Below are 16,009 nucleotides of genomic sequence, written 5' to 3' on the forward strand. Positions count from 1 at the left end.
ACATCGAAGGCATCGGGGTTAGTGCGCAAAGGTGGCATACAGTGTAACCGTGGGTGATTGACTTCAGCATTTCTTATTCGATCACAAGGACCCGTTGGGACATTGATAATGTAAGATACTGCAGGCCTGTTTCTCTTTTTTGGTTGCATGGCAGACGGTGGGGGAGTTGTGTGGCCTCAGCTGTAGCAAGCACTAGGCTTCAAGCTGCGGGCTTGCCTGCTGCTGCAACCCAGGAGAGGAAATTCCAGAGGCAATGTAACATGGCATCCGTGCTTGGTTGGGGCAGGCTTCGCCCATCGGTGCTGCCCTCCAGTGCTCAATCAGTAGAATGTCAGGCTGGATCACATGTGTCTGTTTGAACACTGCCAGAAACTACCATCAATTTGCGTGACGTGTTGCTCAGGGACTTAAGCTATATATATGTTGTTTTTTTTTTTGCATGACTATATTTTTTGCTTGCTATTTTGAATGTGGTGTGTATAGTTTGTACCTTGGCCCCAGAGGAACACTGTACAATTCAGGCTGTATTCATGTATGGTTGAATGATAATTAAACTTGAATTTGATCATACTTTAAAGAAACAGCTTTTCTGCCCAACTTATTCATATGACCAGATGCCCATCCAAGCTAGTCCCATTTGCTTGTTTTTGGATCATATCTACCTAATTGTTTTCTATTCATGTATACAAATGTCTCTTAAACATTGTATCTTACCCATCCCATCTATTCGTTTGGCAGTTCATTTCATCTACCCACCCAACTTCTATCCCACTGTTATAAGACAATTGATCTGTGCTCTAGTATGATAAGATGAAATCTTGACCTTATAATCTACCTTATGACGGCAGTGCACCTTAATGTCCTTCTCTGTGATGGTAGTACTTGTCCTGCGTTCTGTTCTTGTTTTCCCTCAGTACACTGATATGATGACATGAGCTGCATATATAGCACGCAAAAGAGTTTTTCACCATACCTGACAGCAATGAGCTAATTTACCCTCCTTATGAAGAAGTTTTCCCTCAGGTCCCTTTTAAATATTTCTCCTTTCACCTTAAATTTATGTATTCATTTATTTATTGAGATATAGTATGGAATAAGCCTTTCCAGCCCTTCGAGCTGCGCTCCCAGCAACACACCTATTTTAACCCTAGCCTAATCATGGTGATGGAGTGAAGGGATAGGTAAATCGGGGTATAGGCTAAGAACAATGATTAATTTATGATCCATCACCTTGTGAGCGCCTTAGCTTACTGTTTTGGATAGTCAAAAAGAAGCTTTACCCAGCAACCGGTGACGTACTAGTCATTGTTCTCTAAGATAGGCAAAGGTTCAAATAAGGAGCTATCTGATCTTGCAGAAGCATCTCAAGGTATAGCTTAATATGGGAATAATAGTGTAAGGGCTAGAATGTTCTAGAGAAAAGGGGAAGGTGTCCAAATGAGGAGCTGATGGGTTAGCTTTGGCTTATAATAATTATAACTAACTAACCAATGATTATTTTACATCTAATTGTATCTTAGCATGTGATTGAAATGAACCTAATATTATCTAAACTCGTAATCATAAGAGTTCATAAGAGTTATAGCATGCTATAAGTAAAGAATAAAGGTCTGAAAAAGAATTATGTGTGTTAGTGTTTTTGTGGTACGATTGTCTTTGCAACGGTCGATCCAGTATGACAATGGGGCAATATACCATGACCAATTTACCTACTAATCAGTATGCCTTTGGATGGTGGGAGGAAACCGGAGCACTTGGAGAAAAACAATGCAGTCATGGGGAGTACGTACAAAGTAATTTTTGCCCTCTCGTTTAGACTCCCTGACCCTGGGATAAAGACTATGCAATCCACCCCTCATGATTTTATGTACCCATCCAGCATCTCCTAATGACTCAATCCCTGCAGTCCTGATGACATAGTTATGAATATTTTCTGCTCAATTTCCAGCTTAATTACATCCTTCCTACAGCTGGGGGAGCAGAACTGTGCACAATACTCTAAGCCAGTTTCCATTCAAAGCTGTTGCCATCCACATGCACCAGATGGGATGCCAGTACATTATACTTAATGCATTTTGCATTCCACCAAGAAATTAGAGTTTGGAATGATCTCTCTGGATGGCATACAAAACAAAGTTTTTTCACTGTTTCTTGGTACATGTGACATTAATAAACCAATTACAAATTATCATTCTACTCTTTCAATAAACAACCATGTGATTGGAAATAGCATTTTAAGAAAATTACATAGCACTCTGAAAATTACCCTCTAACCAGAACAAAACATTTTCCCTCCCACAGGAGCAAAATAATGGACAGATTTTGAAAGCATTAGTGCAGTGTATAAAGGCAGGCTGAGCACAATGGTATGTCTCGTACATTACTGTTTAATTTTCACCGGGTTACATGTATTTGAAAAGAGCATCCAGTTCTGACATTCTTCAGAGGTGGTGAAGCTCCTTTGGATGATTTATAAATGATTACCATCTTTATTACTGATCTGACTTGTTTTTGAATTTGCTGAATCAATTGGTTCCATTATCTTTCTTGGGCATCCTTGCAAAACTAAATAAAAAGGTTGCAGCAAGATTTCAAAATGATGTAAGTATTATTATATTCATATAAGATTCTAGAATGCTAATTTTCATGACTGCAGTATTAATGCGGATACCTTCTCACTTACATATACAAGATAGACTTATCCCAGGATGACATCCCAGGATAAAAGTTTATAACTAAAGAAGAATTAGCAAAAGGAGCATGGTTTTCTTGCGGGTAGGAACGACCACTAAGACCTCCTGTACATGGAGAACCATCATGGTGTTCTTTGCAAATTATGAAAAACTCTGTGCAAAGTTTTTCAGGCTTTTAAACTTACTGGAGGCAGCAGAGGACAGATCAAGTGTATTGTGGACTGACACAACACTTTTGTATGTCCATTCAAATTATGGCTTTTATTAGTTTGCTAGTTCTGAATCTATTTACTCTCAATTGTACCAAGAACTCTTATTATCTTTTTGCTTGAAAACAGGTTGATATTCGTCAAAATACTTGTGGTCACTAATAGTGAAACTTCCATGAGAAAGGCTCTCCTTTAACTTTTAAAAGCTGTCATATCCTGACTGACGCTGGAATTGAATCCTCATGCTCTGATAATGTTAGTGCCAAATGAAGATATTTCCTTATCAGAAATGAATGTACCTTCGACCAATAAATTGTTACAGTTTGGTGTTGGCCTTGGTTTAGCACCTTATACCCTGGAAGTATTATTGGAAAAAAGCCAAAATAATCAGTCGAATTTTTGGAAGAACACTGAAAGAAGGAAGCCGTAGAATATGGAGGCTGGTAAGAAAGAGGAGCTGCTGAAAATACAAACTCAGCATTAAAAATAAGACAGGTTGGTATTTCAGCAAACCGATTGCGATGAAAGGTTATGAACCCAAAATGTTAACTGTTTTTCTAACTATAAATTGTGCTGAGTATCTCAAGCACTTTCCATTCTGTCTTGCAACAGAATTGTGGTATCTCTTGTTATTTGTTAGACGTTGCTTGTTATTAAAATTTATTTTCTGATCTCCTTTTTATACCTCATTTTGTTTAACCCTGTATAAGGAATTGCTTACCTCTGGGGAAACTTAATTTCTGCTGAGTTTTTCAGGAAGTTCCACAGTGAATGGCATGCATTTATCTATACAAACACTGGCAAACCTGAGCTTATAGAACATTCTCTCTCTACTGCCCATTATACTGCTGGTGTTTAGGGCAGCCAATGAAGGTCTTCCTTCTCTGGTAGTGTTCAGGGCTTCCTTCTTCATGTCAGTAGCTTGGTTTTCCCTAGAGTCAGTCATGCAAGTTATGGGTGGAGGCTCAGGAATACCTTGGCACTCAGATGTAGAAAGATTCTTCATTGCTTTTTCTGGAAAACAATTTTGCTTTTCCATTCAGGGTTGTTAGCACTGAGCTGAACTCCCCACCCCCACCCCACTGAACCTGGAGCATCAGTGGACCACTCTTAGTCTGAGCTCTATCCTTTGACCTGTTTGGCATGGGTGAACCTACCAAGAGCCAAGGCCTAAAGCCTTGACTCCAGCCAACATAGCTCTCTGGATCATTGAGCCTCACAAGCCTCCAAACCACAACAAAATTGTGGTCCTCTTGGAGGATATGGAATATTGGTACACAGTTATCCAGAACTTGCTGCACATATCTATTGCAGATTGGTTGCTATTGGTTACCCTGTGTGGTGTTCAATGCAGACCATGATTTTGATGAGGTTTCACTACATTTAATTTGTGCTATCTGTTCATTGATCCTTTGCCCCACGATGGCACAGAAGTTTATCTAGCTGAGCACTTGAGTTATCAAGGCATAGAAGGCCATAGTACAAGTGCTGGTAAATGGGATTAATATAGATAGATATTTGATGGTTGGTATGGATACTTTGAGCTGAAGAGCCTGTCTCTGTGCATGTAATTACTTTTCTTGACAAAAGTAGCAAGTGTTCCTTCATGGTGCAATAATACTCACTAGGCAGAATTTAGCAATATCTAAACTCCAAATAAATTTAAAAGAACTGGAGTAAACACTGTTATCAAGTTGCAAATAAAAGTAGCCATTGAATTGTACCAAGTTTTGTCTTTCAAGATATAATGTTTTCAATAGAAATACTTTGACAGAACTAAGTCCTTTGAGATGCTGTCCTCCCAACTTTGGACAGAGTAATTCCAGCTGATACCAGGGCTCGTGTCAGAAGGGGTGAAATGGATAATAGGAAATTTATGAACACTGACTCACAAATACTCACAAGATTCTTTTAACCCCATTTCTGTGTTCTGCAAAAAATTGAAATCATTGATCGTGTTGTATAAGTAGCAAGAGTCAAATAAATGTCTAGTTTCTATCGGCAACTATTTCTCCAGGTGCAATAAGGAGACAGACACTTCAAATAACCTTCCTGAAATGATTGCATATTTTTCTATCTGGCAATTTGTCAACTTCAATTCAAGGACTCAGACAAAAATGATTAGGGCAAAGTTCATTAATAGGCTGATTGACTTCGCTGCTGAATTGAGGGATTTAAGATCAGCTGCTGTATTCTATCAAACTATCAACCACAGGTCAGTGGGCAGCAAAACAGGGCAGCAGACCTCACAAAGCTTGAAACCTTAATAAGCTTAGTAATTTTGATTAATAGAGCAGAAGAATGCAGAACTGTTCACTTGAAAAAAATAGATAACTGGAAACAAAAAATCCCTTTCAGGTAAGTTCCTGAGGCCAAACATTTGATCATTTTCTGTTGTTTTGTAGATAAAAAATGATGAATATCTTGCATAATTAACCACATTACCTGAAGAAAAGGTTAATGACAGTTCTAATTTAAAAATCTAAATAAAAAGGTTTTATTCAGAGAGAATCTTCTGGACATATGTAGAGCTGAAACAATTGGCATGACAAGGTCTACTTAGCTGATGAAACCTTAAAGATGCCTAACACATTTCAAGTTGCAACATTATCATACCACCAACTAACTAGATTTTTACTAATAGTCCAGTGGTAAATGATCATTGGACTTTAGGCACAATTCATTTTAAGCTCTTCAAAAATAGAAAGAAAGGGAGAAGGTTGTTGATAGTGTAAAGTTACCATGATGAAAGAATCATTTCAAAATCAGGAACTGTCAGTAACTTTGGAGATGAAATGGAACACGGAAGGTCTGTAATTGGCACAGCCCTATGGACTATGAATCTGGCCTACAAGAATGGTTTGTTTCAGGAGAGAAACTAAAGAGAACAATTACCATCAAAGCAAGTTGTTTAATTGATTTTTCTAAATCTACGTGGGAGTACATTGTGTGCAAATTAGCAACCTCAATCCCTTGATTAAGTTAATATTTATGACAGACATTTGTCTTTGACCATACCTACAAACCCTCTACAATCCAAAATCTGTTCCCTGATAAACTCAATGCCTTTATGTTTGGATTGACCAACAAAACATAGTGGCACCTTCACAAAATCCCACACCCACTGCCAACCCTATGATTGCAGCCTCTGATGTTGACACATGAGCATTTTTCAGGAGAGTGAACCCACAGAAAGCATCCAGCCCAGACAAGGTACCTGGCTGACTACTGAATATCTGCACTGATCATCTGGCTAGAATGTTCAGTGATGCCTTTAACCTCTTGCTTTAGCCGACTGAGGTACCCAAATTCTTGAAGTATGCTTCAATTATACCAGGGGCCATGAAAGCATGTTAATTTGTACCAACGACTATCATCCAGTCGCGGTTACATCTGCTGTGATGAAATGCTGGGAGAGATTGGCCATGAAACATATTAATTCCTGTCTCACGAGCAACTTTGATCCACTCCCATTTGCCTATCGTCACAATAGGTCAACAACAGATGCCATTTTTTTAGCTCTTCACTTAACCCTGGAACATCTGGACAGTGAAGATGTATAACAGGATACTCCTTATCGTCTACAGCTTGGCATTCAATACCATCAACCCCTCAAAACTAATCAATAAGCTTGAAGACCTTGGCCTCAGTACTTGCTTGTGCAACTGGATCATCGATTTCCTTATTTGTAGACCTGAGTCCGTCTGGATTGGCAATGACATCTCCACAATCACTGTCAGCACTGGTGCACCACAAAGCTGTGTGCTTAGCCTGTGCTCTACTCATATTATACTTATGAGTGCCGGGCTAAGTTTGCGAAGATTTGGCAGGTCAGCTAAAATTTTGTCAAACTTCTATCGATGAATGGTGCAGGGTATAGTGCCTGGTTGCAACATGGCCAGGTATGGGAACAGCAATGCCCTTGAATACAGAAGCCTAGAAAAAGTACTGGATACAACTCAGTCCATTATGGGTAAAGGACTCCCCACCACTGAATACATCTACGTGGAGCTCTGTCACAGGAAAGTAGTGTCCATCTTCAGGGACCCCCACCACTCAGAACATTCTCCCTTTTTGCTACTGCCATCAGGAAGAAGGTACAGCAACCTCAGTTCAGAATCACACTACTAGATTCAGGAACCTACCAACCCATCAGGCTCTGGACCAGTGTGGATAACCTCACTCAACTTCACTTGCCCATCACTGAACTGTGCCTACAACCTATGGACTTACTTTCAAGGACTCTTCATCTCATGTACTTGATATTTAGCACACTTATATTTTTTTCTCTTTTGTATGGCACATTTTGTTGGTTTTTTTTGCATATTGGTTGCTTATCTGCCCTGTTGGGTGCAGCCTTTCACTGATTCTATCATGGTTCTTGAACTTACGAGGTATGCCTGCAAGAAAGAAAATTTCAAGTTGTATGTAGTGACATATACGTACTTTGATTATAAATTTACCTTGAACTTTGAACTTTGAACCAATGGATCCACTTTCAAAGACTCCTTATCTCATGTTTTAGACGTTTATTGCTTATTTATTATTATTATTATTATTATTATTTTGATTGTTTTTGTTCTTTGTGAATTTGCAATTGTTTTTCTTTTCCATTTTAGATGTTTACCCATTTTGCTGTATGTGTACTTTCATTGTGTTTCTTTGTATTTACTGTGAATGCCCACAAGAGTGTGAATCTCAGGGTAGTATATGAAGAAGTATATGCAATTTGAATGAATGTCCATTTATGTGCTGTGAATATTACACCACTCATTTTATTACCCTCAGTATTGTTAGTTTCTAGTTTGCAACTTAGTATTAGGTTGTGCTAGTATATTATTTTGTTTCATCACAGAGTACATGAAAACAAATTGTAAAAATAAATTTCCCAACAATTAATGATACAGTTATTTTCAGTCCCTTTTTATTGACTCATAGTGTGCATGAAGAGAAAGTACGTAGCTGAGGGGTGGATATTCATGTCTCTGTCCTCAGCTAGTTAGGGATCAACATCATGATTAGATTTATTATCACTGATTTAATATGACATGTGGCAGCAGTAACAAGACTCAGTCAGCTCCATCATTGGCTCTAGCATCTCCAGCATCCAGGACACCTTCAAGGAACAATGTCTCAAAAAGGTGGCATCCATATTAAATGACCCCCACCACCCGGGACATGCCTCTTTCTCATTGCTACCTTCAGGAGCCGGTGATATTAAACCTGATTCTGATTCATTCAGAAATTTGATGGTGGAAGGGAAGAGGCTGAGTATGGGTTTTCATGCCACCCTAGCCTTTTTCTGATGATAGCAATAACAAAAGAACAAAGGAGTGGTGCTAAACATGTGAGTGAAAAATCATAATTTCGACGCCTGCTAAAATTAGAATGGGTAATTGTTATGTTTTATAACTCCAAAAGTAATCAAAAGAAAAACATAGGAGAGCTGGAGATAACTTGTGTTTGTTCAGTTTCATTTCACTTTAAGTGAGGTGTGCGCATATGATGTGGTGACATAATGACATATCCTATACCCATATGTACTTTTACATATAACCCATAATAAATGATGTAAACAGCAAGGAATGCTAAACAAACAATATACTGACAATATTAAACAAATATTACTGAAATATTAAATACACAATACTCCTCCCTGCTTACAAAGCATTGGTAAGGGCAAATTTGGAGTATTGTGTACAGTTCTGGTCACCAAATTATAAGAAAGATGTCAACAAAATAAAGAGAGTACAGAGAAGATTTACTAGAATGTTGCCGGAGTTTCATCACCTAAGTTACAGAGAAAGGTTGAACAAGTTGGGTCTTTATTCTTTGGAGTTGACGTGGATAGGCTTTTTCCATTGAGAGTAGGGGAGATTCAAACAAGAGGACATGAGTTGAGAGTTAAAGGGCAAAAGTTTAGAGGTAACATGAGGGGGAACTTCTTTACTTAGAGAGTGGTAGCTGTGTGGAACAAGCTTCCAGCAGAAGTGGTTGAGGCAAGTTCGATATTGTCATTTAAAGTTAAATTGGATAGATATATGGACAGGAAAGGAATGGAGGGTTATGGGCCGAGTGCAGGTCGGTGGGACTAGGTGAGAGTAAGTGTTCGGCATGGACTAGAAGGGCCGAGATGGCCTGTTTCCGTACTGTAACTGTTATATGGTTGTATGGTTAGCTCTAAACTCCAACTCATATATAGAATGCATCTCAAATTATACATTAAATTATCTACAGCATAGTAAATTTTAAATTGTCTCAGTCAGGCCTAAATATTTAATCACTGTGGAGGATTTCTTGTTCTTATGGCATAACGTCTTTCCTGACAATCTGGGTATCTCTGCCTGGTAGGAGAAACTTGTGGCTCTGAAACAATCTCAGGTTCTGGGGTCTCCTCTGTGGTGGCATTTGGAGCTGAATCTGGGACCACAGGAGGTGGTTCTAGATGGTAGTGGTCGTGGTTATGGATGGTTCTACCTTAGGAACTTCGGTGTGTTGTTGCAGATAATACACAATGATGCAATTGTTCATCGATGGTGGAGCGATTGGATGTTTGTGGAAGGGGTACCAATCAAGTGGGTGCCTTGTATTGAATGGTGTCAAGCTTCTTGAGTGTTGATGGAGCTGAATTCATCCAGGTGAGTGGCAAGTATTCCATTACACTCCTGACCCGAGCCTTGTAGATGGTGGACAGGCTTTGTGGAGTCAGGAGGTGAGTTACACGCCACAGGATTCCTAGCCTTTGACCTGCTCTGGTAGCCACAGTGTTTATATGGCTAGACCAGTTCAGTTGCCTGTCAATGGTAACCCCCAGGATGTTGATAGTAGGGGATTCAGTGATGGTGATGCCACTGAATATCAAGGGACAATGGTTAGAGCCTCCCTTGTTGGAGATGGTCATTGCCTGGCACTTGTGTGGTTGGAATGTTACTTGCCACTTGTCAGTTCAAACCTAGATATTGTTTAGGTCCTGCTGCATTTGGGTATGAACTGCTTCGCTATCTGAGGAGTCACAAATCGTGCAGTCATCTGTGAACATTACCCCTTCTGACCTTATGATGGAAGGAAGGTCACTGATGAAGCAACTAGGACACTTCCCTAGGAACTCCCGCAGTGATGTCCTGAGGATGAGGTGATTGACCTTCAACCACCACAACCATCTTTCTTTGTGTCAGCTATGATTCCAACCGGTCGAGGGTTTCCCTCTAATTCCCATTGACTCCATTTTAGCTAGGGCACCTTGATGCCATACTCAGTCAAATGCTGCCTTGATGTCAAGGGCTATCACTTTCATCTCGCCTTTGGTATTTAGCTCTTTGGTTCATGTTTGGACCAAGGAGGTGATGAGCTGAAAAGCCTTGACAGAATCCAGACTGGGCACCCGTCAGTAGGTTGTTGCCAAGTAGGTGCTGCATGATAGCACTGTTGATGACCCCTTCCATTACCGTGCTGATGATTGAGAGTATGTTGATAGGGTGGTAATTGCTCGGTTGGACTTGTCCTGTTTCTTGCGTACAGGACATACCTGGGCAATTTTCCACATTGTTGGGTAGACTTCTCAAACAATTGACTCAGCTCTCTTCAATTGATTGGTGCGTTGTCTCCAGCTGATATCAGGCACACTCTCGACTGTTGAGAAGAGGTTTCCAGTTCTAGTGGTTGATAATCAGTAATGAGGGTAAACTCTCTCCCATACAAAAACTTTTGAAACATTCTACACCCAAAACCAGATTCAAGGCCTCGCTATTAATCTGTGTGTAATTTTTTTCTCTGCAGCATTAAGTGAATGTGATGCAAAGGCTATGGGATGTATACTTCCATGACTCATAACATGTGACATGACTGCACCTATCCCACAAGGTGAGGCATCGCAGGCAGGCTTGACTCGACAAGGTGAATGTTGATGTGTAAGTACAATGTTCTTTACCTATTTGAAAGCCACCACACATTGCTTTGTCCATTGTCTCATTGTTTATTTCTTCCTGATCTGAAGTAATGTGTTTAAAGGGTGGAGCACAGTCGCTGGGTTTGGCAGGGAACGTGTTATAGTAACTGAAAATCCTAAAAAGGACTGCATCTGTGACACATCCTTTGGCTTGGGGCATCCACCACTATTTGAACTTTCTCAGCACACTTGTGTAATGCTTGCGCATCAATCGTGTGACCACAGTAAAATAATTCGCAATTGCCGGTGCTCTGAGCCCATAATCTGATCATCTTTTTAATTCCGTCTTGAGATTTTGGAGATGTTGCTTTTCATCCTCACCAGAAACGATGATCATCCTGGTAACACTGGGTAGTACACGGCCAGCCTTCCAGCACCTGGTCCATAGCTTTCTGCCAAAGCGCAGGTGCAGCTGCTACTCTTAAAAATAATCCAACTATTACAATTAAGCCCTTTGAGTGTTTATGGTGAGAAACACTTTTGATTCTTCTTTCATTTCCAATGTAAATAGTCCTCAACTAAGCCCACTTTGCTGAAGTGTTTCCCTCTAGAATGGTTTACAGAGATATCACCTATCCTGGGCAGAGGGTATTGATCTACTTTCAGTATTGGGTTGATGGTGATCTTAAGATCACCTCAGATCCTGACAGGCCCATTCTTCTTGGCTACTGCGACCATTGGCACTGCCGATGTGCTCCTCTCAGCCTTGGAAAGCATTCCTTCAGACTCCATGTAATCTAGCTCCCAGGCTACTTTATCAGAGATGGTATTAGGTACAGAAATGACTTTGTAAAACTTAGGTGTGGCAGATTCATTTAGCACTATTTTGGCCTTGGTATGTTTGAGTTTTCCGATGCCATCCTTGAATACTACTGTGGCATCATCCAGTACCTTTGTTAACTTGCTTTCTGTTGACTCTATTTCATGGGATATGATATGCAAATATTGGATGGATCTCCAATCAAATTGTAGTTGTCTTAGCCAATCACAGTCCTACAATGATGGCCTTCCTACTTTTACCACATACAAACCCAATGTGCCCAGTTGGTTGTTTATTTTACTGTTACAAATGTCATTCCTGCAGGAGTTATCTTTTCTCCAGAATAATTTCTTCATTGGATATCTGCAGGCATCAGCTTAGTATCTTTGAAATACCATTCAAACTTATTTTGTGGGATAATTGAAACAGCTGAGCCAGGGTCCAATTCAATATTAATTAATCTGTCATTCACTTCTGGAGTGAACCATGTCGCTTGTCTCCTGTTAGTTTTCACACTTTAAGTCTTAAGTCTACTCAGTCCCGTGTCACTCTCATCCTTATCCAATGTTTCATCAGCAGCATGCATATTGATGTTCTTTCTGAAACTGCAACTTGAGTTTTCATCTTTATTCTTCATTGTGCAGTTAATTTATTTTTGTCTGCCCAACATATTCTTTGTATGTTTCCTACTTTGTTGGATTTTCAGCAAGTTTCACCTTTAAACTGGTATTGGTCTGGTGTATGTGAGTCCCTGACACAACAGTAACACAATTGTTCAGCCAATCTGGTTTCTGTTTAGATGTTGCAATTTTGTTCATGCTCATTGTTGCCATTGATACAATTTCAACTGCTCCTTTAAATGTGAGTTGAGCTTCAGTTAGGAACTGTTTTTTCATGCTTTCATCAAAGGTTCTATAAACTAAATGATCTCTCAGTGCATCATTAGCCCATTATTTCCACTCCAGGTGTCGTGGTGGAGAGCCTTGTGTGATCCTGAGAAACTGAAAATAATGCCGTTTGGAGCTTAGTTCCTGTTAGAGTACCCATGATGGTAAAGTCAAGGGGGAAGATCCAGATGAAGTGCAGTCCAACCAAGACCTCAGTGTTGGAGCAGGTGAAAGACGATGGTAAATTAGAATGTCTGGAATCTTGGAACTAGGAGGACCACCATAATGGTTGTGAAGGTGGAAGAAGGCTGCAGCAGAAGAGGGCACCTAATCATCTTAGTCTCCATACTATGGGACTCTGGCCCTTTCTCTGTCAAGGACCACACAGTGGCTGCTTGTGTATTAGTATCCCCACATTAAAATATCTCACACACAGGCATTTTTCCTAGTTTGGTAATGTGATCGACCAAGTTGGATGATGCCCTGTAGTATCCTGAAGTGGTGACAAGAGCATGACAGTGAAAACTGGGAGCTACCAGCCACAACCTGGCACACAAGCAGTGGGTTTTAGAAAGAGTCATCTTGATCTTGTACTGAGGCAGATAGAACTTTTCGGCAGCTGCACCCATGACTAAGCAGCCCTATTCAGGACCTGCTCTGCTCACCCCACATGGGGAAGGAGCTAGAAAAGTTGCACTAAAAATAGCCTGCCTCCTCACTCCTGACTGGATTACTGCATCCAGTGGGATCACAAAACTGCGGTCTGTAACAAAAGCATATGAATTTTGGAGCCTGGAATGCACGGACACTGATGGACGGTGAAACCAGTGATCATCCTGAAAGACGTATTGCCATCATCTCAAGAGAGCTGAGAAGTTTCCAAATTGACCATGCCACCCTCTCTGAAATGCGATTGACCAAGGAAGGACAATTGAAGGAGAAGAAGAGGGGATACACCCTTTTCTGGAAGGGGAAATCAGCAGATGAAACGAGAATCCACAGAGTTTGATTCGCCATAAAGAACAGCATCATCAATCACCTCTCGGTATTGCCGGTTAGCATCAATGAATGCCTCCTAATCATGCACCTTAAGGTCACTAACAAACAAATGGATAGAGCTGTAAGCACCTATGCTACAACCCTAGGCTCACCAGACAGTGCTAAGGAGAACTTTTACACTGAACTAGACCGCATACTATCAGATATTCCCATAGCAGCTAAGGTCATTCTTCTTGGAGACTTCAATGCTAGAGTTAGCAGTGACAGCAACTGCTGGAAAGGCACAATTGGGAAGGAAGGTGTTGGCAACATCAGCTCTAGTCAAGTGCTCTTACTCTCCAAGTGTGCTGAACATGTCCTGACCATTAACAACACCCTCTTCTGCCAGACAAATAAAGCGAAAGCTTTGTGGATGCATCCCCATTCAAAGACTTGGCACCTTATAAATTATGTCATTGTTCAGAGGCTGGATCTCAGAGACATAAAAAATAAAACAGCCATGATCAGTACAAATGATAGCTGGACAGACCATTGGCATATATGCTCAAAAATGACCATCAAAATTATGCGGAAGAGTAGAGTACAAAAGAAGCTGAGACATCCCAGGTTCAACATCGAGAACCTAAAAGACACAGCAAAGGTACAACATCGCCAGGTTGCCTTTTCTGTAAGACTCACAAAGCATTATCCATAGGACACTGAAGCACAGTAGACTACACTTAAGACCACCATTCTTGATACTTGTAAAAACATCATTGAATATAAGGCCAGGAAAATGGTTTGATGAAAATGACAATGCAATAGAAGAGCTAATCAACAACAAAAGGAAAGATGTTTGTGCCTGACAGAAGAACATCAACTGCAAGCCAAAAGGAGAAGCCCACTCCAAAGCTAAGGCCATAGTTGAGGATAGAATAAGGGAAGTAAAGAATCAGTGGTGGACTGAGAGGTCCCTAGAAATACAACATCTTGCTGACTCTGGTGACATCAGTGTTTTCTTAATCTCCACCAAGGCTGTGTATGGCCCAAACCATCATGGCCTCTGTGGCTTGCTGTAGAGCATTCATCTTCTAGGGTTCTTGAGCACCTGTAGTTACTAATTAATATGTTAACTAGAGCTGTTAAGCTCTTATACTTAATCTTGTCATGTCAGTTGTGACTGGCACGTGTTTCCCTCATTCTGTGCTGATTTAAAGACGACTCTTAGTCAGTGCCTCAGCGGAGTCACTGTGTTGGAGAAAACAATTTGTCTTGCAGTGTCGCTCAGTCGTTCCTCTGAGGTTCTGTTGGTATTCCAATGTCTACACTCTTGTTTCTGTCTCCTCCTGCTGTTCCTCCTCTCCTGGATCAAGTCGTGAGTCTGCAATCAACAACTCCTGGGTTCAGTTGGTGCCTGCGTCCTCCATGAGAGAGAAAGCCTGCCATTTCTCTGCATCTGGGTCCTGTCCTTTGCGAGCATACGGTAACATCAGTGCATATAAAAGGCCTTGTGTAGGGACAATTTCAGTGTTTAAAATCCATATTTTAAAAGGATACGGATAGAAGAGTTTTAGAGGAATATAGGCTATATACAGATTAATGAGACTAGTTTGGATGTACATCTTGGTTGGAGTTCAAATTTCAAAATAAATTTATTTTCAAAGTACATATCTGTCACAATATACAACCATGAAATTCATTTTCTTGTGTGCATACTCAAAAAAATCCATAATAGGATCAATTAAAGGTAGTGCCATCTGGGCATTCAACCAGTGTTCTAAAGGCAAATAACTAGGCAAATACATAAAGAAAGAAATAATATTAATAAACAAATAATAAGTATCAAGAACATGAGATGAAGTGACCTTGAAAGTGAGTCCATAGGTTGTGGGACAGTTCAGTGATGGGGCGAGGGAAGTTGAGTGAACTTATCCACTTTGGTTTAAGAGCCTGATGGTTGAGGGATAATAACTTATCCTGATCCTAGTGACGTGAGCCCTGAGGCTCCTGTACCTCCTTTTTGATGGCAGTAGTGAGAAGAGAGCATGACCTGAGTGGTGGGGATCAGATCCCTGATGGTGAATACTGCTTGCCTGCAGCAATACTCCATGTAGATGTGCTCAATGGTGAGGAGGACTTTACTCGTGATGGACTGGGCTGTTTCCAGTACTTTTTGTAGGATTTTCTGTTCAAGGGCATTGGTGTTTCCATACCAGGCTGTGAAGCAGCAAGTCAACATATTTTCCAACGCACACCTATAGATGTTTGTCAAAGTTTTATGCCAAATCTTCACAAACTCCTTAGGAAGTAAGGCACTGCCGTGCTTCCTTCATAATTGCACTTATGTGCTGAGCTGAGGACAGGTACTCTGAAACAAAAACACTGAAGAAGTTAAAGTTGCTGACGTTCTCTATCTCTGTTCCTCCAATAACAACTGGCCCATGGACCTCTGGTTTCCTCCTCCTGAAGTCGATAATCAACTTCTTGGTCTTGCTGACATGAAGTGAGAGATTGTTGTTGTGGTACCACTCAACAAA

This window comes from Mobula birostris, chromosome 22 (assembly GCF_030028105.1).
Source record: "Mobula birostris isolate sMobBir1 chromosome 22, sMobBir1.hap1, whole genome shotgun sequence".
Lineage (NCBI taxonomy): Eukaryota > Metazoa > Chordata > Chondrichthyes > Myliobatiformes > Myliobatidae > Mobula > Mobula birostris.